This window comes from Rhagoletis pomonella, unplaced genomic scaffold (assembly GCF_013731165.1).
Source record: "Rhagoletis pomonella isolate Grant_MI unplaced genomic scaffold, Rhpom_1.0 Rhpom_scaffold_00003, whole genome shotgun sequence".
NCBI classification, from domain to species: Eukaryota; Metazoa; Arthropoda; class Insecta; order Diptera; family Tephritidae; genus Rhagoletis; species Rhagoletis pomonella.
Genome location: NW_023458557.1, coordinates 90,130,617 through 90,156,392, shown reverse-complemented (window position 1 = coordinate 90,156,392; position 25,776 = coordinate 90,130,617). Strand labels below are relative to the sequence as shown.

Sequence of the window (25,776 nt, the reverse complement as noted above, 5' to 3'; positions counted from 1 at the left end):
AAAAAAACAACAATAAGAAGCTAACAACTCAACAACAATTCAGTTAGTACGCTTTTATCGCAACATCAGATTATTGACACCTTGCGGCAAGCAACTGGATTTTCCGGCCTCCTTATGCGTGTACTCATGCACATAAGTATGTATGTACATTAGGGTGTATCACTCTTCATAAAAAAATCGTTACTGTTTTTCCATCGGTATTATACAATTTTTTATATTTTTATTAAGATTTACGTGAGCTGAACCGAATTGAAAATACCGAAAAATTTCGAAAGTCTTAAAATATAAGACATTTTATAACTCCGTTGGAAAATCCGTAACTTTTTTTGATGAGGCATCCTAATGTACTACATGCATACATATGTACATACTCGCCATGTCAACTTGCACATGGAGCTGCCTGTGAGAGATATAATTTTCCCTGTTCAAATGACGGCTGTGCAGACTATCAGCATAGTCTAGCGCAAGCCGAAGCACCCATTACATTCTAATACTTGCAGTAGTTACATTTCCTTGTTTTCGTTGTAATTCGGTTTAGAGCTGGAATTGGAGTTGGGGCTGAAGCCAGCATTGCAGCGCAAACAGGTGTTGTCAGCAGGCTCTGCAGCGTAAGCTTTTGTGTGAACGAACGTTTACTTTTGTGCGCATTTATCGCGTTCGTTTCGATGGCGCGGTGCGTGTAGGCTGTTAACTATAAGCTGTTAATCGCTTATATTCGTAGTTAGTACCTTCCTTCGCTTAACCACTTTTGCATTCACTAACTTTTCAGTGTTGTTGTGCATACATACATACATATAGTCAGTATCCAAAATATGAATACCGTGACGTTTCTTTATTCAATATTTTCCGTAGCAAATTTTTCTTATTTTTTTTATAAAAATATACTTAGTTCAACAGAAAAAACCAGCAGAATCCATTTTTTCAATTTCATATGGAACTCGGGGAAAATTCAAGAAATACCAAAAAATGATCACCAAAATTTTAAACTTTCTTAGAAAAATTTTGGGTACGCAGTTTTGTAGCCCATTAAATTTTAGTATAATAAGGTGCAAGTTTCAAGTCTAAAAACTACCGTTGATTTTTGAAATACAAAATAATAAATAAATAATAAAAATAGTTTTTCTTCATGCGTGAAACTTGCGCTTTATTAAATGGACTGCTAAACTTAAATGGGCTACAAAACTGCACACTTAAAATTTTTCTAAGAAATCGAATTGAAAAGTTGAAAATTTTGATTAAAATGTTTTAGTTTTTCTTGAATTTTAAATTTGAAAAAATTGATTCTGCTGATTTTTGCTGTAGAATGAACTATATTTTTATAAAAAAAAATAAAAAAAAAGTTGGAATAGAAAATATAAATAAAGAAAATCATCAAAACGTCGGGGTATTCATATTTCTGACGCTGACTGTATGTCTGTGCATATATATATTTTTTTTTGCGGAGGCTTTCTATTTTGTTACCATTTTGTTCTTGTAACTGCAAATATAACACCAATTCACCAGCAGTTCTAAGTGTTGGTTCGCTTGGTTTACTAGTTTTTTTTTTTTTATTGTGGATTGTCGGTTGTCGGTTGTCGGCTGTCGGCTGTTACCCACCTGAACTGTTCTTGTTGTTGCTGCTGTTCTTTTATGTTAATACAACAGGAAATGTTTGTTCGTTGGCGCGCTTTGACAATCAGTTCTGCTGTTGTTGCTGCTGCTATTGCACATTGGCCTCGGTTGGCCTCGGTTGGCCTAGCTTGCCAACCAGTCTCCTCGGCTGCAAGCAGCGACTAAACGCCCACCCACCGCTTGTCTCCTACCACCCAACTGTACTTTACCTATGCGTGTTAACCGTATATTACCGGTATTCATTTCTCTATTTTTTATTTATTTTTTTATTCTTTTTTACCTGTCTTTTAACCAGCCGCAACCGCAGCCGCAGCCGCACCCTCTCACTTTTTCTGCTGCTGCATTTGTGCTACTTTTACATATATTCATTGAAGTCAGTTGCTCGCACTTGTTGCATATTTAAATAGTTTAAAATTATTCAATCATTTGAATGGAATTCGTTGGGCGTTTTGCCACACATACCGCTGGGGTCAGTTCTATAAATATGTTTATGTGTACATACTTATGTATATATAAGTATGTACTTATTGCAATGTGACGTTTAAAATTAGAAGTGTTGTGAGCGTGGTTTATCGGCTGAGGTCATAATCGTGGGTGCTGCTGCCTTAGAATGGAATGTGAATTTTAAACACCTGATTGCGATTAAATGTTTGATAAATATACCAAGCAGTCACTTGAAATGGAAATCGGCTAGCGTATGTTTACATTAGGATGCATCACTTAAAAAAAAAACGTTTATTTACTAGCTTTTGTCCGCAGCTCAGCCCGCATGGAGTTCGGTTTAGCGTTTTAGTTCCAATTGTAACAACAACACAAATAAATAATATCACCGAAAATTTAATAAAAAAAAATTGCTAATTGTCTCGAGGTTCCAGAACATGGTCAATGAGTCAAATATCAGCTATATTAGCATTTCAGTAAAAATACTTTGATTTCATAGTTAGCCTTTATTTTTATAGTAAGTATCAATTTTTTTACGAAAATGTGTCTGAATAAAAGCAAATACCAACAGTTTGTTTGGAGTTAAATTTGATTTTTTTGACATTGTAACTTTTTATTAAATGCAATGTGGCTTTTAAACAGGTGGCAACTTCTTAAAAAAAATCGTTTCGGATGAAAGCTTTTTTAAACTTCTTTCATTTGGCATCCGCCGCAGAGTTATATTTCATTTAACTTATTGATTAAATTTTATTTGACTTTAAAACAGGTGGCAACCTTCTTAAAAAAATTTTCCAAACAAAGTTTTCTCAAATGAGTAGTCCACTTGCAAAGTGCGCTATGTAAAGTTTTTTGGTGGATAACATACCAGTATTTAAAATCTTTCTATATTCTGAAAAAAGAGCATCAAATGTTAACTACTATTGCAAAAGTCGCTATCATACTTATTTATAAACATTCAAAAGTCTCCATCTTCTGATGAACTTAGAAAGCTGCGTTAGGTCGTATAGATTGTTAATGTTATGTTATGTTGTGTTATAATATTATTAGGCTCACGCTCACGTTTATCCAAATTTTCAGATAATAAATAAAAATTCAATTTAGATGTTACTTGTTGTCGTAGTCGTTTTTTTTGTATTAATTTATGGCTTCCTATCATAAAATCACATAACGCTGTTTGCAAGTGGACTTCTCACATCTCTTTCTTTTCATATCAGTGTTGTGATAATTCATTCAACGCAAATCAACTTGAATTTGGCTTTTAAAAAGGTGGCAATCCTTCTCAAAAAATATTTTAGAAATAAATCTTTCCTATGTCTGGTTATTTAGTTTGGCATCTTTTTTTCAGTACTTAATTTATTTAATTTATTTAGAATTGGAATTTAATTTTTAAGCAGGGGGCAATCTTCTTCAAAATATTTTCTTAAACCTCTTTTTCCACTCATATTTTTAATGAAATTGAATTTAAACAGGTGGCGGCCATATTAATTTCATTTTCAAAATAAATCTTTTTAAAATTTTGTTCGTTTGGCATCGATATTGTAAAATTTCGTAGAACTTCTAATTTAAATTGAATTTAACTTTTTGGACAGTTGGCAACCATTTTCAAAATATACCCTATTATATGGTATTCCAGGTCAAAAGTTTCTGTGTGCCAAAAAGCAGCTTACTGCAGTGCTTCGATGCGGTGTGGCCTTTTTTAGAATCTCGATAAAAGCATCGCCAAGGATCTGAGCATTTTTAATTCAAAGACAACTGCTTAGCGCCGATTTCGAAATCCGGGGATAAATCTCAAGTAACACAAAGCATTTAAGGCTTAAATACTGTAAGTCCTAGTAATCGTAATTATTCGTAGATTGTTATTAGACATTGGACTGGGAATCAACTTGATCCGCGACCCCCCATTCTGCAGTTTTTATTTGGTTTTTACTTCAGCCAACCTTCGCTGAGACAATCGCTGAACTTTTTTTATAGCAACAAATGAAATGGCTTATAACTGTGAAACAATAAGATTACGTTTAGCAAGCGCAAATATTTTAGTTTCAAAGCTTGTTCATGTCATATGTACATATTTATTCCTGATAAGAAATGGAAAACAAAGGCAATCGATTGCTCAATACAATTTATTGTTTTTTTATGCGAAGCATTCCCCATATGTGTACAACTTATCTGTGGCTCTGGGGCAATTTTAATTTTTTTTTTTTATAAATTGTTGACAAGAAGCATCAAGGTCGATGGTGCGTTCTAATGAAAAAGAACCCGAAACGAAAATAAGTGAATTTTTTAACGACTTTTTTTTACGTGTGTTTATTTCTTGTGGCTGCTTGTGGCTAATTGTTGCTATTTTGTTGCTTTTAACTATACGTAAAACTGCTCATTAAGAAGTGAGTTTCTTATACGCAATTTCGAAAGGCAGCTTATGTCATTAAGCAGTTGCAAAACGAGTATATAAATTTGGTAAACAATTGGGTTTATTATTTTTTAACTTCGTGTAATTTTTTCGACCTTGTTTTAATTTGGTTTAAATTTTTGCATTTGATATCTATATTTTTTTAAATTTTTGGTTTTATTTATGGTTCGTTATATTATTTTTTTTTGTTTTAAATTAAAAAAAAAATAATTTTTTTTTAATTTTTGTTTTATTTTTTACCTTTCTTTTATTTATTTCTTTAATTAAAAATTTTAGTGTGTTTAACGTTATTCATTGTTTGTCTTTTGTTGTTCGCATTTATTACAGTTTAATTTTAATATCCGTCACTTGGCGCTAAATTGCGATTTGTCAGCAACAAAAAAGGCAAACAAGAAATAAATGATATCATAAAATTGCCATTAATATTTTTTGCTTTTTTTCTGAATAAAAGTACTAACTTCAGCGCAAGCTTCGATTTTTTCTTCGTCTTGTGTTTTAAATTGATTAAATTTAAGACATATAAAGTACATATCACTTTTTTATCGCTTCTTGTGCCGCACGTCGTGTACTATATACAAGGACGCTGAAGGTCGTCTTCTTTTTTGTTTTTGCTTTGTTACTTAGCCGGTGTGCAGTGACTTTTATATTATTAAATATTTAAGGTCATGCAGTGTAATGTGGATGTAGTTTTTAACTTGTAATTACACTCGAAGAAATTTGTAGTACAGACCGCTATGCTATTGGGAAAAGCGCTGCGGGCCGATAAACAAGTGAACGGTTAAAGTGCCAGGCAGCTCCATTTTATAAATCGTGTACTGATCTTTTTTTGAACTTCAGCCTTGAAAAGTTTGCGCCTTATTTCGGCGGCCGTCTCCAGTATACCATGAACCATGCGCTAATTAGAGAGCTTTTACTTACCGGTGTTTAGTATAAATGTCACTCTGACCACTCTCCAAATATGTTGGATATACCCTTGTGCCACTTCATCCTAACATAACCTTCTTCTGAGGCTGAACTGCATGGCAGATGGGTAACGAGAAAGAGCTTAAGCGACTTCTCGATGTTTATAGTCCAGATCCCCGAGCGTCACTCAAAAATCTCATAAGATCCGAACTCGTCTAGGGGGCTAATGGTAGCTTTCCATGCTTATACAGAGAATTATCCATAAATATCTCTAAACATTCCTGTCTCGAACTTATTAATTACTAGCCCTAGTTTAGAAAGTTCCCAATCAGAGGATAAAAACCTCCTGCTGTGGTGTATTCAATAGCCGTCTGCCCTAAGATCTCAGAGCTTGGTTTTCCACAAGTGGGGTTTCGCTATCACCTTACGAAATCTTAACGGATGTGCTTTTCCTCAAGGTTTGCATGCAGACGTGAAAACTTCAACAAGCTCATCGGACTAGAGGTATACGCCGCCGGGCCACGCCGCCGCCGCCGCCGTTTTTTGTCATTTCTCACGCGCCGCCGCCGAGTTACGAAAATATCGGCGCGGCGGCGGCGGCGGCGGCGTTCGGCGCCTAGGGAATTTTGTACAAAATTTTCATGTTGTATGCACATTGAAATACATCGTTTGAAGGAACTAAATACTACTCGTATAAAAGCACTATTTTACGAAATGAAAATTACATTTTTAAAAGATGTTTTTTTGTCATAATTTGGGCCACTGAACATTTAAAAAAAAAGCGTAACTCAGAAAAATATATAGGTAACATGTTTTTCGATCGACAGCGTTTATTACAGTTAAATTAGGGTCGAATAGGGTAGAAAAGTTTTTTTCCTAAGTAGTGGTCAAACCCCAGGAAGGTTTTGCTCCGGCGCATAGCAATATTTTCTACACAGAGTTGAAGTCCCCCTTTTTGGTAAAAATTACTATTATTTTGCATTACATTCTGTTCTCCTTAGAAAAATTTGGCACTTAATATATTATTGGAAATTTAACTATTTATAAGCCATTTTTCAAACAGTGGGTCAAAAAGGCCCGTTGTGGTGGGAGTTGATGGGCTAAACTTTTGGAAAAAAGTAGGCCAACCTTATTTTCAATATATAACCCGCAAAAATTCGTAAGAACTCCGTAATTTAACATAACGGTTGAAAGCTTATTGCAAAACTTTATTGATAGCGACATAAATTACCCCAATAACTTAACCTTTAAATTTTTTTATTTCTTTAAATTGAAATAGTACATACGCATTTTTAGAGTACATAGAGATGTATGTATATTAGGGTGCCCATCGAAAATCGTTTTTTTGTACCTTAGTACTACATATTTTCAAATTGTGGAAATTATCGATGGTCAAAATTTAAAAAATTCCTTGAAATTCAAGCAAAAATAGTCTCTCAAAAACTCATGAATCTAGAAAATCGTATTTTCTGACCTAAATCGACAGGCCGCGACCTCTAAATGGCCTTTAAAAAATCTATAAAAATAGGCAATAATATTTCTCATAAAAACGAATCAAATTAGGGGGTAGGGTCTTTCAATTTTCAAAAAAAATCATTTTCAATGGGAAACCTAATGTATATACTATATAGACTTTCTTCTGTTCGCCCATCCATCAGCAGCAGTCACTCAACATTTGAATTCAATGAATGAATTAAATAGAATTATAATCTGATGACATGATGAGATTAGAAGCCTCATGGCTCTTTGGACTCTACCTTATGGGCAGTAGCGCCGGCGTTTCCAGACGCGCCGGCGTCGCCGCCGCCGCCGATTCTTTTTGAAGTTGAACACGCCGCCGCCGCAAAGCCTGTCGGCGTAAACCTCTACATCGGACGAGCTTTCGGAGAGAGTCGAATTCTCTTCAGGTGCTTGTGGGGCAAGTATGCCTATTCTTGCAATAGAAATTCCAATCTTCAAAGCTCAGATTTTTAGAGTGTTTGTCGACAGTGAATGCAACTATGATTTGAGACTGATTGAAGAATCGCAATTTTGTAATGTAAAGTGACGTGCCAGTGCAGAAGAGAGCAAGGCGAGGCGATGAAGATGAAGATGTAGACTAAAACTAAAACTAAGATTAATATTTTGAGGTTATCATTATTATTAAGATGAAGATAAAGAGCAAAATTACAATTAAGATTAACATTGAGATAAGGATTAAAATTAAGATTTAGATTAAGATTATGATTAATATTGCGTTTAAGATTAAGATTAAAATTAAGAATCAGCTTAGGACAAGATTAAGATGAAGATGAAGCTGAAGATAAAGATTAGATTAAGATTAATATTGGTGCTAAGATTAGGATTTCAACTCAGATTAAAATCAAGATTAGGATTAAGTTTAAGATGAAGAATAAGATTATGTACAAGATTGTGATTCAGATTAAGATTAAAATTAGGATTAAGATTAAGTTCAAGATTAATATTCAGATTAAGATTAATACAATTTTTGTATAGACGGGTAATAGGAAGAAGTTTCACTTCAATCGCGCGTGGTATCTATGCAGACTTTTTTTAACTTGTGATTTATCAATATTAAATTTTTTTATTTTGGCTTAATTTTTTATTAAAAAAAATTTTTTTTCAGAACATTTTTATTCTATCCTTTTAATGAACTTCTTTATATTTTGTAGTTTATTACCATTGCCTACCAACTTTGCACATGCAAAAGCATGTGGGCATATGCAACACTGTGACTTCATAAATATCCATTATCTTGCAAAGTAATATAGTGTGTGCTAAATTTAGCGTAATTCAATGTCCCACCACAAAAGAGCCGTTTTGGCAATTCGATAAGCACTTGAAAATTAAAAAAAAAATCAATTGAAAACCAAGTTTTAATTTACTCTGTTACGCGCCGTTGAAGTATGGCCTGCTTCAGGTTTCAACGCAACACATAGTGAAAATGAGACAAAGAAGTAAAATAAAAATCAAAACAAAAACACTAATAAAGGCGAACAGCGACCAACAAATTGTGGTTCTATGTAGTTATTGCAGCTGTCAATACCAGTCACATTTATTACTGTTAGGGATGGTAAAAAAAATAAAACAAAATCGATTAATTAATCATATGGTTAAACACATGCCAACAAAAAAATAATAATTCCAATAAATTACAATTATTGAGAAATAATCGATTAATCGAATTTTTTAAAAGGCATCTTTTTACAGTGAGTATTCATAAAAAAACTTTTCCATAAAAAATGTATAAATTATCTTGTTAAGTTTTAACCAAGTTTGCAAAAACAAAAGCTTTGATAGACGTTTTGTTGTTAAGCGGTTGCGTTTCGCGGTTGCTGAAAAAAGGTGCTTAGCGGGCACGGAGGTACCAACAAAATGACAGTATTTTTTCGAAAGTCTGTAAAGTTTTGGGTAAATAGTTTTCATTTCCTCCCAAGCGTCTATGGTTTTCCGCTTAGTTCTAGGACTTGACAATTTAAATAAAAACTTATTTCATCTTGTGGCTGGCCCAAATCATCATCCTTTCAACTTCGTTTGTGTACAAGAGATTTCCGAGAGGCCCAAAGATCGAACACATTTTCTACTGATTCTAGTGACGACTCACTACCCGTTTCCATAAGATCATTTAAGTTTGGAAGAACTTCATTACTGAGGCCAATGCTAACGGATCTTTGAATAGGGTTCTTTTGAACCTCGGGTCGAGTAAATTTCTTGCAGCTAGCAAAAAAGAGTGTTCGATGCATGGATTTTAGACAACTACAGAATTTATATATCTTGAAAATATTTTTACGATTATAACGCAAAACTACGATACAATTAAATCGTAAATTGACCAAAAATAATCGATTAATTTAATCGCTGCCATCCCTTTGTACAGCTATACATACATACATACATACCTGCTTTCGACTTACACAAATTACTTACTTGCTCATGCGCAACATGTTGCCGCAGCACTACATATCACTCACCGCCACTTAGTTGCTACACCTCCATTGCCACGATTTGTTGCTATCCTTCAATTTATGCGCCACGACCGCAGCCAGTGTTTTGTGCGTGGGCCTCACTTGAAGGCTGCTGTTGTTGCAGCAGCATTGCATTGCTTGGGCATTGTACACGAATGGGTATGTATGTACCATTATGTCGCTGCATTTTATTGCGCTTTTGCTGCACACAAATATTTAGTTAGCAAATTTGTATTATTATGCTCTAGTGTTTATTCGGTTCGACAGTAATTTTCTTGACATTTCGCTGATTAAAAAATATCTCGACTTTTTTAAATTCTGTAAATTTTTGATTTGTTGCGCTTGCAATGGGGTCAAGCCCCTTTTCAATTTTCAAGTGTGCTAATAAGGCGTGGTATGTGCTACATAAATCGTAATAGTCGTCTGGATAATTTACATACTAGAATATCAGTGGCTCGGACAGACATGGTTTGTGGAAGAATTTCAGCATTAGTCATTTGGCTGTCAATGTTGGGCGAAGAGATAATTAATTGCACATTGCAGCACCGAACTGCACGGGCATAATATTTCATGCAAGTATAAAATGTTATACTTAGATCCCAGATTTAGTGGCATTGGTTTGGTGCAATGACATCAGCAATGTTAAAACATATTGTTTTTTTTTTTTAATTCCCGAAAGAGTTATGCTTTTCAGCGCAAACTTATCGTCTCCTGGGTAAAAGATTGTCGTATGTTACGCACGTACATATGTATCACGCTTACGACAATCTTTTACTCGGGCGACGTTATTTAGAACACACTTTAGGTATGTGAATGATGCTTAGAACTACATATCTTATTAGGGATTCTTTGTATTACATATGTATGTATTTCCATCGGCAACCGATTTAGGTTTTCACTTGTTTACATTTTTGTTGAGAACTTCTTTTTTGGAAATCTTAAACCGATTTAACATCGTAATCAGTGCCAGCATCCATGTAGGTTTTAGCTTATCAGCCCCTTATAGTATTTTTCATTTTTAATGAAATATCTGTAAAAAAAAAACTGCAACTAACTTTAGAATCGACATTATTTCGATTATGAATATATCCAACCATCCATCCAAAGAAACAATGGTTCAGTGACTCTTCAATTACATTGGTATCCTATTTCCGGTGGTGACAGTGAGTTCTATTGTGACCATCCGTCCTGTATTGTACGGTAGGTACGGTCGTTTTTTTTTTGGTAAATTGTCCTGGTAATTTTTTTAGTTCATGCAGTATACCAAATGTTCTGTATCTTATTACTTTAAACGAGTAGTTCTTGCATATATATATGTATTAGGGTTCTACACTCTCCATTAGAGTGGTAAAAAAATTTTGTTTTCCGAGATAGGGTTTGGGGCACCTTACACAAGTTTTCCTCTTACCGATAGAGCTGCTGGTACCAAACTATACGTTGTTAAGTAAGTAAGTTTAGAGAATGCTTTTGATGCTCATATTTTAATCTAGAAGTATTGTGTACATATATTAAACAGACAATTGGTTAAGCAACCTAAGAACATTAAATTATCTAAAAAAATATCACAAGCTTCAGGTGTCATGCTAGATATATAGATATATAGATAGTACAAATATCAAACGGAAAAAACTAAGGGGGTGCTCCGTTTTCTAGGATGGCATTTTTTCCCCATTCAAAAAATTGGACCACTCTACGCTCCATACAAAAAAAATTGGTACTGTCTTCCCATCGGAATTATTGAAATATATTCTACTTTGATTCTTACGCCAAAATATTGAGATTTACGTGCATTTGATAATATCTTCAAAAATCGAGCTTTTTTATAAATAAGATTAGTTTCTAAAATATTTTTTCTAACAAATCGCCTCAGTTGACATAAAAGTATAAGCTTTAAAGATCTGCATAAAAATGTAGAAAACTATTATCAATGGACCAAAATAATGAGATTTTTTTACAGTATTCCCATTTCAGCCGAAAATATTTTTGTGGAAGCTTGGCTGTTTGAAAATTTAATTAAATTTAATTAATAAGATAAATTAAATATTACAATATGGGTATCACACTAAAGAGGTTTAAGAAAGTTTACTGCTGAAAATATTTTTCTAGCGGGTTGCCACCTATTTGAAAAATTGTTTTCAGTCAAAGTCATAAGATAAGAAAAATACTGAATTAATGCACTTTTGAAGATAGTGTACGATATGTAGAATCGAGTTATAAGATTATAAATTTCTAGGATTACCTACCAACACCCTTATTCATAAAAAAATAAAGTATGTTCCTTATGTCGAAAATTTCTTTGAAAATCGGAATTCATAAAGCTCTTCAAATCTACTTTATTTTTTATCAACTTTTAAGGCGCAGTGAAGCACGCCGGCTATTCGCTAGTTAAATAATAAATTCTATTGATATAACATAAACATCTATATATATATAAATGAATTGCTGTTCGTTAGTCTCGCTAAAACTCGAGAACGGCTGGACCGATTTGACTAATTTTGGTCTTGAATTATTTGTGGAAGTCCAGGGAAGGTTTAGAAGGTGAGTAAATATGATAAAAATGCTAAGAATTTAATAAAAACAACAACTTTGTTTTTCCTTAGGAATAGGGATGGTCGATTATCATTGTACACGGAAAACTCTATGAAATTGTGAAATCGTGACGTCTTAGCTTTCTTAACATTTTGGCAATAACAACAAAAAGTTTTGATTTTTTTTAATCGAAAAACCTTCCACACGGAGGTCCAAAATAATACTTTTTACATATTTGAAATCGGTTCAGCCGTTTGGTCAGGCATCGCGGTCATTTTTATGTATATAGATATCTCTGGAAATGTTCATGGTAGAGTACTGAAACTTGGTTTGGAGATACATATATGAAATCAATCACATACTCATGGAGAAAAATGGGCTCTTTAAAAAGAGGAAATGACAATGTACAAACGTACTGCCTTTGCCTTATCTTTGAATGTGTACATAGGTATGTTTGTGAGTGAAATCCTGAATGGCTGGAGGGATTTCAACAAAGTTATGTGTGTGTGTTTGAGTGGGTCTCTGGATAGTTTAGTTTGACAATTGAACACGCCAGTTGGCGCTGGAGTTGAGTTATTACTAAAAATCTTTTTTTTTGATCCGATTTGGCGAATATTCAAAACATGTACTGGACACGGTTGAGACAGTCCAATTGCAAAAAAGAACGGTGAGGTGATGCTGAGGTCGAGTTATTACTAAAATCAATAAGTGAGAAAAGGTGCCGAGAATGTCAGTCTAAATCGACCTGTTGCACCATTGAGTATATCGAACTCGAATCGTGTGTTACGATTGGCCCAATGGATGTGATATGCCAATATTATTATGCGTTAAAGCTTCATTCCGACACACCAGGGTTAAGTTGTGCAGTGGCAAATCTCAAATCACCACCGGTCGAAATATATTTTTTTAATTGAATTTAATATAGAACCTGATAGAAACATAATTTTTCACTTAAATTGCTTTCGTGAAACTGGTTTTTAAGGTACTTCATCTCAGTCTATGTATGTATATTGTATTTCTGTTGAACAAGAATACGCATCCATTTTGAAATTGCCACCAGCTATAAAGTTTCTAGGGCTGATTCAGTATAGATCCGGATCATTGTTGCCGCCAGGGAACTTCTTCATGGACATAACACCTTCGTTAGGTTATTTAAGGCGGCAAACGACCACCAAACCATAATCTTAGCTGATGAATGTGCGAATGGAAATCGTAAACGTGGACTGTTGGAGAAAATGTTGGATCAAAATGGTTAAATTAAAAATCTAATTTTGGGCGGGACGACGTTCGCCGGGTCTGCTAGTATATTTATAAATTAAAGCATACATATGCATGATTCAATAATGAAAGGTTTTGTAAGAAAAACTTTCTCTCGCTCTAATTTTATCAATGACACTCCCACCCTACTCCTAAAAACAAAAACAGTAATATTTCTTTTCCAAATTTCTTTGCAAGTTTTAAGAACATTTTTAAATTGTTAGTAGTGAAATTTTTACTTTTTAAATTTGAAGAAATGTTTGTTCTTCATTCGCTGGCGCCAACAAGACAAAATGGGTGAGAATCGTTGGACTACAGAAATTCTATGTAGGCTAAAGAGACGAAATTCCCTTAAATGTCGAAATGTGTATGTCGATATTCATGGAGACCTCTTGATTCTGCCAAGGCGCTGTAGAGTAAAGCGTGCAATGGTTTTGTTAAATGAGCCAACGAAGGTATTTAGGTATTGTCCTCCACAACACAGTCCTGGTGTCTCCGAATGAGACTTTGACGCAATATAACATTGCCAAACCGCATCCATAGGCCCAATCGTCACACGACAGCTCGGTTTAGTCAATGGCGCGATGTGCATATGTAATTGCACACTTAACACGTTGGCTGCCACGTCGCACGTTTTCATGTGACACCCAGATGTTACCCTGAGGCCACGTCGCACATTTTCGTACATTTTAATATGGAATTTTACATGGAATTTGGATTCTCTGGACTGTGGTGAACATTTTGGTGTATTTCCCATGGCCGCTGTGTATTTTTAATGGTGTTTTTTTTTGGATAATAAAAAAGTTGGAAATTTAAAAGAAAACTGCTATAACTGCAAAATTAGGGACCAAAATAAAGTCGCGAGTAGTCAAAACTTCTATTTAGGCACTAAGAAACAAACCCGTCGACCGGGCACAACGAAGAGTTCCTGAAGATGACCTCAGAGATTGAGGTCGAAATATCGACGTTGAAAATTATTGAACTAAAACCTGTGTTTTATGTTTTCTCTGGGCCTCGAGCTTATCAATTAAAAATTACATCAGTTTACAATTTAAAGGCCGATAAACCAAAACAAACATTTTTTTATATTTTGACTAAAAGTCATTCAAATGGTTTTTCGTGCAACCCGGCGAATGGTTAATATTCTGACGGTTGTATAATCTCCCCATTAAAAGTGCGACATCAAAGAATTCGAATTACCATATTCGAAACAATTGAACCGCGAAGGAAACGTAAGCTCCAAATTTTTTTATTTGCCGTTTTTTTTTTTTTGTTTAATAAATATTGCATATTTTCCGCAAACAAATAGCTTCTTCATATCCATCATCTGGCAAAGAAACACAACAAAAAAAAAGCTGAAAGTGGACCATCCATTCTCGAGTTATGCGCCATCTGACGTACGCAAGTTTGGTATATACATAGAAAAATTTATTTTTAATAACAATCGGGGGTTATATTCGATGTAAATAAGCTTGTTTAAATTAAATAATTAAATCAAATTCGGTTATGTTTTAAAATATGACCATTCACAATGATCCACACCTTTTTATGGAATTTAGCTCCCATTTTAGGAAGTGTGATTGAATTCTTCCCCTTTTTCTTCTGCTTCCATAAACCATCCCTGTGGGTGGGAGTGCCAAATTTTAGAAAAAAGCTACTTACAAAACCTTTAATAATTGAATCATGATACATATGTATGTAGGTATGAAATTTGAGAGCGAAACCAAAAAAAAAAAATAATCATTGTATCTACTTCTTTACTTTTGAACCTTCAATTCACAATTTCAAATCGATATAAAGAGGAAATGGGAACCAACTTTTACCAATGTTTTGGTATTTATTCATATTTTGACCTCTTTTAATGAATGCAATGGTCTCATTCCCATCACTTTTTGAGTGTTGCACTATTATGAACAGTATTATTGAAATAGCTATTCATTAATGTTAAACCAAGAAGATTTTGAAAAATTTTGCTTTTGTACAAACAATCAAATTGCTGCAAAAATCGAAATACGATTTTATGTCACGTATTTGGCTGGCATAAATATGGTGGCCGTGATTGTGCTGGAACTGCTTAAAATATGGATAAGGTTAGTCAGATATTCTATCTCCTGGATTGAACGAAATATTCCCGCCCAACTGCAAGCAGCAAAAGACGTACTACGTACGCCTCCTGATCCGAAAATTTCTTAAGTCTTGTGTAAAATTAACCCACAACCCAAAATGAGTGGATAAGGGCGAAATGGGTTTTCTACTAAAAGGAGGCAGGGCTGCTCTAAAAGCAAATCCTTAAATATTGTCGAAACTCCAATTAGTTTGGAACTCACTCAACTCCATACCTAAGGGCATAATTGCTTGTTTCACCGCCTCAGTGAACATTTATTGATTTTGTTTAGAAACCACCCTCACTTTACTGTACAATCTAAAAGCGCTGTTAAGAGGGCGTAAAAAAATATAAAAACTCCGCCAAAAGGGGTTAACCTTCACATTCCATCAACTGCGCGTAAAAACAACCACAAAGAACAAACGGCGACAAGAAAATTATGAATAGAAAAAAATAAACAACCATAAAGTGCATACACAAAAAACACATAATGACTCCATTATGCATTTAGTACTAGATATGTGAGTACCTACTACATATTACAAAGCAAGTCAAAAAGCTTTGAAGAGAGAGGAATTGTTGGTTAGAGCGGGGACCATTTGTTTAATGCACAACAACAGAGGGTTGAAGCGTAAAAGTGTGAGCGAGCTTGCGCTTTAACAAATTACTTTACTTTCAAGTCGAATTAAGAATATTCTTAAAAATAACAACAAACAAGTAATTTTTAAGCAAAAAACAAAACCGATTTCAATTCTCATATAAAAATTTTAGATTTTCGTTAATTTTTTCACTATCCAATTATCGAGCCTAAACAAGATTAGTATGGGACCCAACCACCTTTCCGATGAAAAAATGATCGAAATCGGTTAACGTGGTCCAAAGTTATGCGGCAACATACATAAAACAAAAAAAAAAAAACATTCCGGCGAACTGATAACCTCCTCCTTTGTTTGAAGTCGGTTAAAAATATACCAAAAGTACCTATAGATTTGTGGGTTTGCGGATGTGGGTTGCACGCTCCACTTTTAGTGGGTATAATCTCCTAGTCACCACCACCTCTACTCTACCATCACTACCCAAAGAACTCACGACGGGGAGTTTTTTGTTTGTCGTGTAAAACAGTCACCAGAAAAATACGAATATACATATACGTCAAGTAAAACGCCGGCAATTGAGTCAGGGGGGGGGGGGGGGGGGGGGGGGGGGCATTATACGCTTTTGTTTATTTGTTTTTTTTTTTTGTTTTGTATATATTTTCACATATTTATGCATGAATGACTGAGTTGAGTGGATTGACTGAATGAATGGGTGGTTGTAGGGAAATTGATGTCAATAACATGCATGACATTGACATCTTAATACTGCTAACTACATACATATGTACATACGCGGCACCGCCTATGGAGGGCAAAACTGAACTGGGGTTGGTATTTGAGCTGTACCCCGCATTGGAGCGGTTTGGGGTGTTGGTTAGATTATTGCTTATTCACTTCACAACTTATATTTAGAAATGAATTTTACAAAAAAAAGATGGCAAGAACAAAATTGTATACATTCTTGGATATAGTAATATACAGTATCGATCATATCTTTAGCACGCCATTTCAAAGTGATATTGTGTTCCACTTATGGTTATTTATTTCTTTTTAAGAATTTTCAATTAAAATGTAGTTCATTCTCAGACAAACCCCATATAATCCCAAGTTTAATCATTTGTAGAAAACTACAAAAAAATGCAACAATTTTCACCTAAATTTCAAAATTTTCTCCCGGAAGTGTTAGAATTTTTTTGCGCCTTCAATTTTAGTCTGGAAATATATTTCAAAATTATTAGTAATACTTATATTTTTTCCGATCTCATTTCCACCGAAAAAAGTATTGACAAAAGCTCATATTTAAATAAAATAAATGCTTTAAGCACAAAAAAGTTTGCCCAATATACTAGACGCTTGTACTGAAAGGTTTAACTACATTATAAAATTTCCATAACTTTCTTTATTGCCATCATCATAATGCATACATATATATATTTATATCTTTTTCCCCTGTACGTATTCGTTGTTATCTACCTTTCGGTTAGTATAGTCGTCTTTCCTGGCCTTCAATGCTTTCGCGTCAGTATGTATACATTTGTTTATTTTTTTTGTCTGATTGTTTATATATCAGGTTTTACTTAAGTTTAAAAGATTAAACTTCTCAGCTTTGTTCCGCCTTGTGTTGACTTTCGAGTTCCTTCGACCTTACCAAGGTGTTCTTTCTTATCTCCGTTTATCAATCATTTTCGTGTTGGCTCTTTAATAAGAAGTTCATACTTGCTACGGTGTGCATGGAAATAAGGAACCGAAACTCGCAAAAAAGCGAAATCTGTAAAAAAATTTATGGAGTATACCTTTCCACTTGTTTTGCTTAAGACACTTCCCTGAAAAACAAGTTCATGATGTTGTTGCTGTTACAGCATACAAATTTTTCAAAGAGTTTATGACGAAAATTCGGGAGTGGCAGTTCTTGGCCAGATATAAATTTAGGTCATTACGGTTACGTAGACCCGAATAAAGATAAAAATTATGCAATCTGCTACTAATAAAACGGATGCCGACAACGCCGACAAGCGCGGTTATAACCGGTTTCTGCTTAAAGAACACAATATCAGTGTTCTCAACAAAGAATAGCGACAAGGAAACTTAAGTCCGATTATAACGTCAGACAATATGAAATACTGATGTGTGGCCAAAGATTAAACTTCCACCCTCCCACTTCTGAATTTGTACGTTCAACATGGCTACAATGTCGTATGGACTCACTTCGTAATTCATTGATTTCATAACAACATTGAAGCCTGCAGTTCTCTGCACATCCGACGCCTTTGGCTTTGGTTGCTTGACAGTTGTTTTTGCGCCTTTCTGATATTTACCTCCTAGATGAGCAGGACTGACTTTGGATATTTTCGTTCCCCTCCTTGCCAACTCGGCTAAGCAGTTGTCAGGAATGTGCCTGTGTCCAAGGACCCATACAATAATCAAGGAGAATTTTGATGCCAGCAGTTAGAGAGTTTTCCTACACTCTATGGCTAGTTTGGACGTTCTTCCATTAGATTTAGGAGATTTGATAGCAGCGTGGCTGTCAGGATAAAAAGCGATAGGTCATCCCAGAGGGGCGGAGGTTATGAGCCTCCGAGCGGCCTTGATTATGGCGTTTAGCTCTGCTCGAAATGGATCGGTGAGTGAAAACTGAAGTTTATATAGCCATAGACCCTGGGTTTAAGTGTGTCTGGCATTGTTGAAAGCACCCTCGATATCGTGAAAAACTCAAAGCGTGTATTCTTTTATGGCCAATCATTTCTTAATCGTCGATATGATTTCGTGAAGTTCGCCCTACACAGATTTTCCCTTGGAATATGCGTGCTGATTCGAGGAGAGGTTCTCGTTTTTTATATTCCGTCGAATATATTCGTCAATGAGCTTTTCTAGAGTTTTAAGAAGGAATGAAGTGAGGCTTATAGCCCTGAAATCCTTTGCTTTCACATGAGCGGTCTTACCTTTCTTTGGTAAGAATACAACTTTCGCCTGTGCCCATTCGTATGGTATGTGAGTTAGGGTTAAGCAGGCTGTAAAAAATCTGAGAAAGCATAGGACACAGTATGTCCTTAGCTTCTTGTAGTTTTACAGGAAAGATTCCGTCAAGTCCCGGAGATTTGTAGCGCTGAAAGGACATTAAAGCCCATTTCACCATCTCATAACTTACGACGTCCTTAGTGGTATCACCACTTCGATATCTTCGCCACCGATATATTTTTGATCATTTCGAAATGTTATTCAGGAGATTTTTATCTATCGTCTTGATATTTTTTCATCGACTTCGAATTAAGTAGCAATTTGTGTGTCTAATTCGACTATATTAAATACTCAGGTAGCAAAATACCGCAACCGCCAGCTCAATGCACAACAGATGCAAAAGATTGGACCAGTGAGTATCCATGTGCTGAAAAATATTAAAATTAAATAAAAATGAATGCGTTTTTAATATTATAATATTGAAAATTGCTAGGTGCACATCGCACACGATCTATAAAGAGGCACAACTCAAAAATCAGATTCGAAAATATAACTGGTTGTGGACGGCACAGATTCAACGCGATTAACACAAAAACAGGTGTAACAGTAGTTTTCTATGTACATAGTTAGAGAATATGCATAAAAATTAGGAAATAAATATTTGCAGTAATTGTAGATAAATCCTACGAATTGATTTGTGCATCGAATCGACTTAAATTGGTTTTTGAGTTGTGCCACTTTTGAAGATGGTATGCGATGTGTAAGTATACCATCCTGAATTCGACAGCTTCGTTCATACTAGCGTTCCCTCAACCACGTCGCACATTTTGCTATCTATAGATACATACTTCTTTTCTGCACACTTCCTTTTACACCAATCTTTACCAAGCCACTTTTTGACCGGCTTCATTTCACCATTCACCTTGGCTTATATCGCTTGCCTTTGTTTTTTTTGTTGTTGTTGGTGGCTAGCACATCCGCAGCACAAAGTGCATGTTTTTTTTTTCAACCGCCACCTTTTGTATATGAACACTTCTTGTTATCTATCTTCTTTAGCTATCTACACACTTATTTTTGTTTTTGTAAGCGGTGCTTCTTCACCGCACCACTCATCTCGAAGTATTTACATACATATACAAAATGTGTGTTTTTATTTATGCTATTCGGCTCTTTCTTATACATACGTCAGAAAGGCGCAACAACCTTTACGATTTTCATCGCACTCCTTTTCACGTTTCATTGCATTTACATTCGTATGGACATTCATACAAGTGGTGTGCCTACGATTCCACCGGACCGAACGATGTCGCTCCAACTCACAATAGTGTGCGCGTTGCTCACTTATGTCCCTGCAGGGAAATCGCTAACTAGTGCATCAAATTTCTTGTTCCGTACTACATCTTTATCGACAAAAACGAACCAGTCCGCTAGATCCCCACCAGTTTAAAATCAGCGAAATGTGGTACTTTAAAAAAACTAGTTTATATTAATTTAAAAGTACATATCGCTAGCTAAGAGTGAATATTTGCTAAGTTCGCTTTTTCTAAAAACTAACGACTAAAGAACGCTCAACCCGGGTAAAATTTCCTTTGAGCTACTTAAGCAACCCTGTTGGTAGCTGGCAAGAAATATGTGATTAATTTAACGGGATTTAGATACAAAACCAATTTAAATTAGTAATTATGCGACGTATTTGGGTAATATATATACTTATTTATATAAAATATAAGTCACGTATGTATATAAGGAAACAAAAATTTCCCTCTCCACTTTCCCTTTAACAATTCACAATAGAGCAGTTTTTTCACTTAACAACACTATCATTGGTAAACAATAGCCGTCATCGATTCGCCACTTCTCGCTCGCTATGTTTGACTTCCGGTCGCTTAAAGAAGAATTTTGCATGTGAAAGCAACAACAAAGTTAGCTAGCACGGATAGACGATATCGAGTTTGGTTGTACCTCATTGAGTTCGTTCGTTTCGCCACTCGCTAACTGTTGGAGAATCGATGACGGCTAATAGCTGCATTCTTTTGTAAGCGAGCGACAAAAGAACGCTGAACTCGGGTAAAATTTCCTTTTAGCTACTTAAGCAACCATGCCGGTAGCTGGCAAGAAACATGTGATTAGTTCAACGGGATGTAGACACAAAAACAATAGAAATTAGTAATTATGCGAGGTATTTGCGTAATATATATACTCATTTAAAATACCGTTCATGTATATACGAAAATAAAAATGTCCCTCTCCACTTTCCCACTAACAATTTACAATAGAGCAGTTTTTTCGCTTAACAACACTACTCCTCGGGTCGCGTATGTTTTAACCGACCTGGCTGAACTCGGATAAATAGCCGAGTTCGTGTTGTTGCTTTGCGTGTATTTCGTTATCTAAGCAAGTGTTCTTTTGCAGCTCGGTTGCAAAAGAATGGGCCTAATAACATTTTCAAATGGGGGTGCTATAGATATGGCCAATACTGTATGTATGTACACTAGGGTGGTCCAACAAAAATACAGATGAAAAAGCAAAGTCGAAATTTTTATGCTCCCACCCCTTAGAATTGTTCTATACCGAAAAAAACCAAAAAATGTTTAGAGGTCGCTCAAAGCGCCCAAAGGTTTCCATGTAGTATTTTATATGGGGAAAATACAACTTTTCGTAGAAATGGTGTAAAATTCTTAAAAATCAATATTTTTCTATCGGAAAACTCTACTTATCTGCAGAAGATTCCCAGTAATAATATCAAATTGTTTATTTAACCATTTTTTTACCGCAAGGATAATTTATAGGTCCGCCCAAAACCCACAAAAACCCCGAAAAAATGCAAATGATTTCAAAATAAAAAAATAGGGGTGTACTTTTTTCGATATAGAACAATCCTAGGGGGTGGGAGCATTACAATTCCGACTTTACTGTTGTTGGACCACCCTAATGTACATACCCTACAAGGCAACTGAGTATCATATGAGTGCTCATATTATCATTATCACTAATTACAAAGGTGTTTATCAAAGTATTAATTTTTGTTCAGACCATGGGAAAAATTAACTAATTTTCCCTCAATGTTGTCATTAGAAACTCAGTACTAATATTCAAACGTCAATTTCAATTTATGCCATACAACAAAAACAAAAGTGTAAATGTTTTAGAATTTTTGCCTACAGCGCTCAGCAATGTCTTGTAGGGTATGTTCATACATATATTTCCCCACAGCCGCACGCCAGTCAATATGACTGATGGAAAGAAACAAATTTTTTGAATTTCCTACTATGTCGAATACATTTCGTTTGCATTCGGGAGGTTTTTGTTTACTTTTTATCGTCTGCTTCGCTATTTTTAAGTTTTTATGCATACATATATTCACCTTCTTTCATCGTGTTCTTATTTCGGCGCCACTTCTATATCTTCTTCACTACTACATATGTATGTATACTCGCGTGTTGTGTTTACTTCCCTTTCTTCTTTTAAAATGTCGCTATTGCTGTCTCTTACTCATCTCATTCATTCTACGCCTGTATGCCTGGTGGTTGCTATTCTCGTTATCGTTGCTGTTCAGCCGCTGTTGTGTATGATGCAAGGTCGTTTGCGTACAAAATTCAGCATTACTTGAAGGTCGTCCTTTTGTGTGCACACTCTGCCCGTATGTTTGTGTGTGTGCGCTGTTCTCGGCTCCAGCTCTGTTATCTACGCGCTGCTTACGTTGACAGTGCAGCGCACTTTGCTTGCACTCACCCTCAATTTTATTGCTGGCGCGCCGCCGCTGCTTCCCTGCATGCACTTCATCGACCAACACAGCAGTTAATACAATTTTTTATTTTTGCTTTATGCTTTTGATTTTTCATCTTCAGTGATTGCAGTTTAAGGTCGATTTCCCCTCCATTGCGCTGGCAGCGCTGACTGCTCTGCTTTGGCCTGTGTTCCGCAGCTTGTAGTTGAGTTATCGCTTGTCATCTTTGCTGCCCGCGTCGGCTGTTGACTGCAGACTTTTGATTTGGCGATTGTTTTTTGGTTTTGATTTTGATTTTTCACTTTGTTTTTCTTAGGAGGGCTGTGCTTTTGTGTTTTTTGCTTTATTTGCTGCTGGTTGTGACAAACGATTGTTGGTGCTCTGCCTGTTCTTTGTAGTTAACAGCAAATGCTTTTAATGATAATGTTGTTCATATTTTTTCTGGCCTTGTCATAGTTGCCGTGGTCGCTGCCGTTGGTTTTGCAGAAAAATTTATTTATAATCCCAACATTGTACAGATTGATATCTGTAAGCTTACATATGTAGTATATAGCCGTGACCAAAGCTCAATTTGGCTTGGATCTCTTCTTGTATGTGTTTTCTGCTTTATTCATACATACATAGTTGTTGTTTTTATTGTGTTCTTTTTTGGGTCTGTTGGTGCTGAAGTTTAATTTACAATTGTTCGCTTGCGGCATTGGCGCTTTTCTTGCGTCCACTGACCGCCCCAACTGACTCGCCAACCAGCCGCGCTCACCCCTTCACCAACTCTTCATCATTCTTTGTTCTTTTGCTGTTCTTGGTCTCGTAGCAACAATTTTAAATGGTGGATTTGCCCATCAAATATTTCCATTGTTTCGAGCCATCGTTCTCCTGTAATTGCAGCATTTTGCTTTGATGTGTTTTTTCTGTGCGTCCGTCCTCTGCTTTTTGTAGTCCAAGGTTGTTGCACCGCACCAGTGGTCGTTGGTGTTGGCGTGGTTTTATTACTCGTATTCATCGGTAATTTCTTCACTGGATTGCGGTTATATTCTAAAGAAGTGCGTTGCTTGGAAGAATGATGTATTAAATTAACGTAAGTCCTTTCTTTAAATCTTTTAAAGTGTCTCACAAAAAAATTGCCGACTTTCATTTGTACGAAACTAGATAAGTCGCTGATGTTCGACAAAAATTATACATATTTCTGTTCCTTTTTCACAAACCGTAGCCAAAAACGCTTGCTCCAGGTTTTAACATTGCTTTTTTGGCAGATATTTACTTCATATACATATATCGTCGTTTAAAGTGCAAAACCGCGTATCAACAAAATGCAAAACCGCGTATATGAAAATGTAGAAATTATTTTCTAGAGTGTAAAGACACTCATATTTCAAAATTATTCTTTTTTCTATAATGCAATCGCATATCTGCCTAGTATATTTAGTATATTTAGTATTAGTATATAAGAGCTTGTGTGAGCAAATCCAATTTTTGGCAGCCAATGTCAGTTACGCGGTTTTGCAGAATGACGATACGCGCTTTTGTAATTTAAACGACGATATGCATTTCTGATTATTAGGGTGACCAGATGAGTCGAAGGAAAACTCAGGACGTTTGCAAAGGACAAAAAAAAAAAGAATTTCAGCAGTTCTGATTAGGCACCCATATTCGGAATACCATTGAAGAATTCAGATATCATCGCATCACAGGTTAAAAAAAAAAAAAATCTGAATCGTTGTTGTTTTCTCGATGAAACATTTTAAGTTCACTATGGTTTCAACGTTATTATCAGAGGTGGGCACTACCCCAAACAAGCGATCGCTAAAATTGAGAACGTGTTAGTGTGCCGAATTCATTTTGCATGCTGCCGCGTTCTTATCGTTACGCTCTAGCTTCCCTACAAGAATTGTGTGATGGAAACTAACACATTCTCATTTATCTTACTAATACATTTGCAAATTTTGCGTTGGTTAAAAGGAGACCATTAAATAAGGCCATACGTTGGAGGAAGACGGAAGATCACACAATGTACACAAATGTTTACATCAGATTTTTCACACTGCCCTTTAGAATTTGATAGAAACTTGTAGGTAGCCAGTGACAGAAATCTCTATCAGTCTTGTCACTCAAATGATTTGTCAAATGATAGTCACTGTTCTTGCAGGGTTGTATACGTACACGTGATGGTTATGCTATTTGAGCGTGTGCTCGTTCTCTTCCCATGCCTGGTTATTATATTCAATTTCAGAATTGTCCACTTTTGAAGATATTCCTTAGCAGCTGTGTACACCGATGACGTGCATTTTTGAAAGTAAGCACAATCACTTTCTTTTCCATCTGACTTAAATTTCGAAATTATTGTTTTTACGCTCAATTGTAAGAATTGAGAGTTCTCTTTTCGCAAAGACTCATACATACATTCAATTACATGCAACACTTCGGCAAACGAACAATGTTTTCTTTCAATTTCACGCAATTTTTCATCGAAAACAGTTATAAAAGTATGCACAAATAGCAGTTAACATTCTGCAAAATCATTCTAAAAAAAAGGTGATTCTTTTGAGAACGAACGTTTGAGATAAAAAAAGAATTCAAAGGCTCGAACCTGTGAATTCTGTGGGTTGTCGGAAATAGACTGAGCCAGTGTGTTTTGCTATGGCTGAGTACATTAGAAAACGATATTTTGACGAGTTCACAAAATGCTTTCAGTGTATTAACTCTCACAGTGTATATCGAGAAGTAGATAATTGAAAAATTTCTGCAACACCGAATCACTGTCAAACAAGTTTCAATTGATCAAAACCATTGCGAATCCGAGTTGTGCAAAACATGAGCTGGGCATCCAATACCTAATAACTCCGTTTTAAGACTATTATTGAACAATTGATACACATTGGATTCCCCTTTACGGCGGGGACCTCCGAAATTAGCGTTGCTTATCACTAGATAAAGAAATAACCTTTTTCTCCCAGTTTATTCTGTTCGAGAACCTCTTTTATGAGAGCCGTAATTGTCGTAGCTTTCTCGACTGTGGTTTCGTGTAAAATCTATAAGTTATACTTGGATTGCATTTTTGCAAAATCAAAAATAGATTATTAAAGGAAACAATATACTATCAGTTCCCATGCTACTCTGAATGGAATATTTTCGGATTCATGACGCACCATGACGCAATGGATTGAGGCGACAAAACATCGTTGTCAGGCCTCTGTTTTCGGGCACATGATATTTTTTTTTAGCGAACTCCGATTCATCAAACAAAGAACATACGACATCTGATGTGCAATCCATTGATCGATAAG

At 35.5% G+C, this 25,776-nt stretch overlaps 1 protein-coding gene across 5 annotated transcripts in view; it reads left to right on the top strand.

The window, feature by feature from the left end:
- Nucleotides 1–25,776, top strand: part of LOC118735741 (nuclear hormone receptor FTZ-F1 beta) — an 87,947-nt gene that overhangs the window by 48,232 nt on the left and 13,939 nt on the right. The window contains exon 2 of one of the 5 annotated variants that reach the window (XM_036465683.1): nt 3,686–3,874. The exons of the other annotated variants lie outside the window; for them this stretch is intronic. The gene's annotated coding sequence lies outside the window, so the exon portion shown is untranslated. The remainder of the gene's footprint in view (nt 1–3,685; nt 3,875–25,776) is intronic. 5 annotated transcript variants of the gene reach the window in all.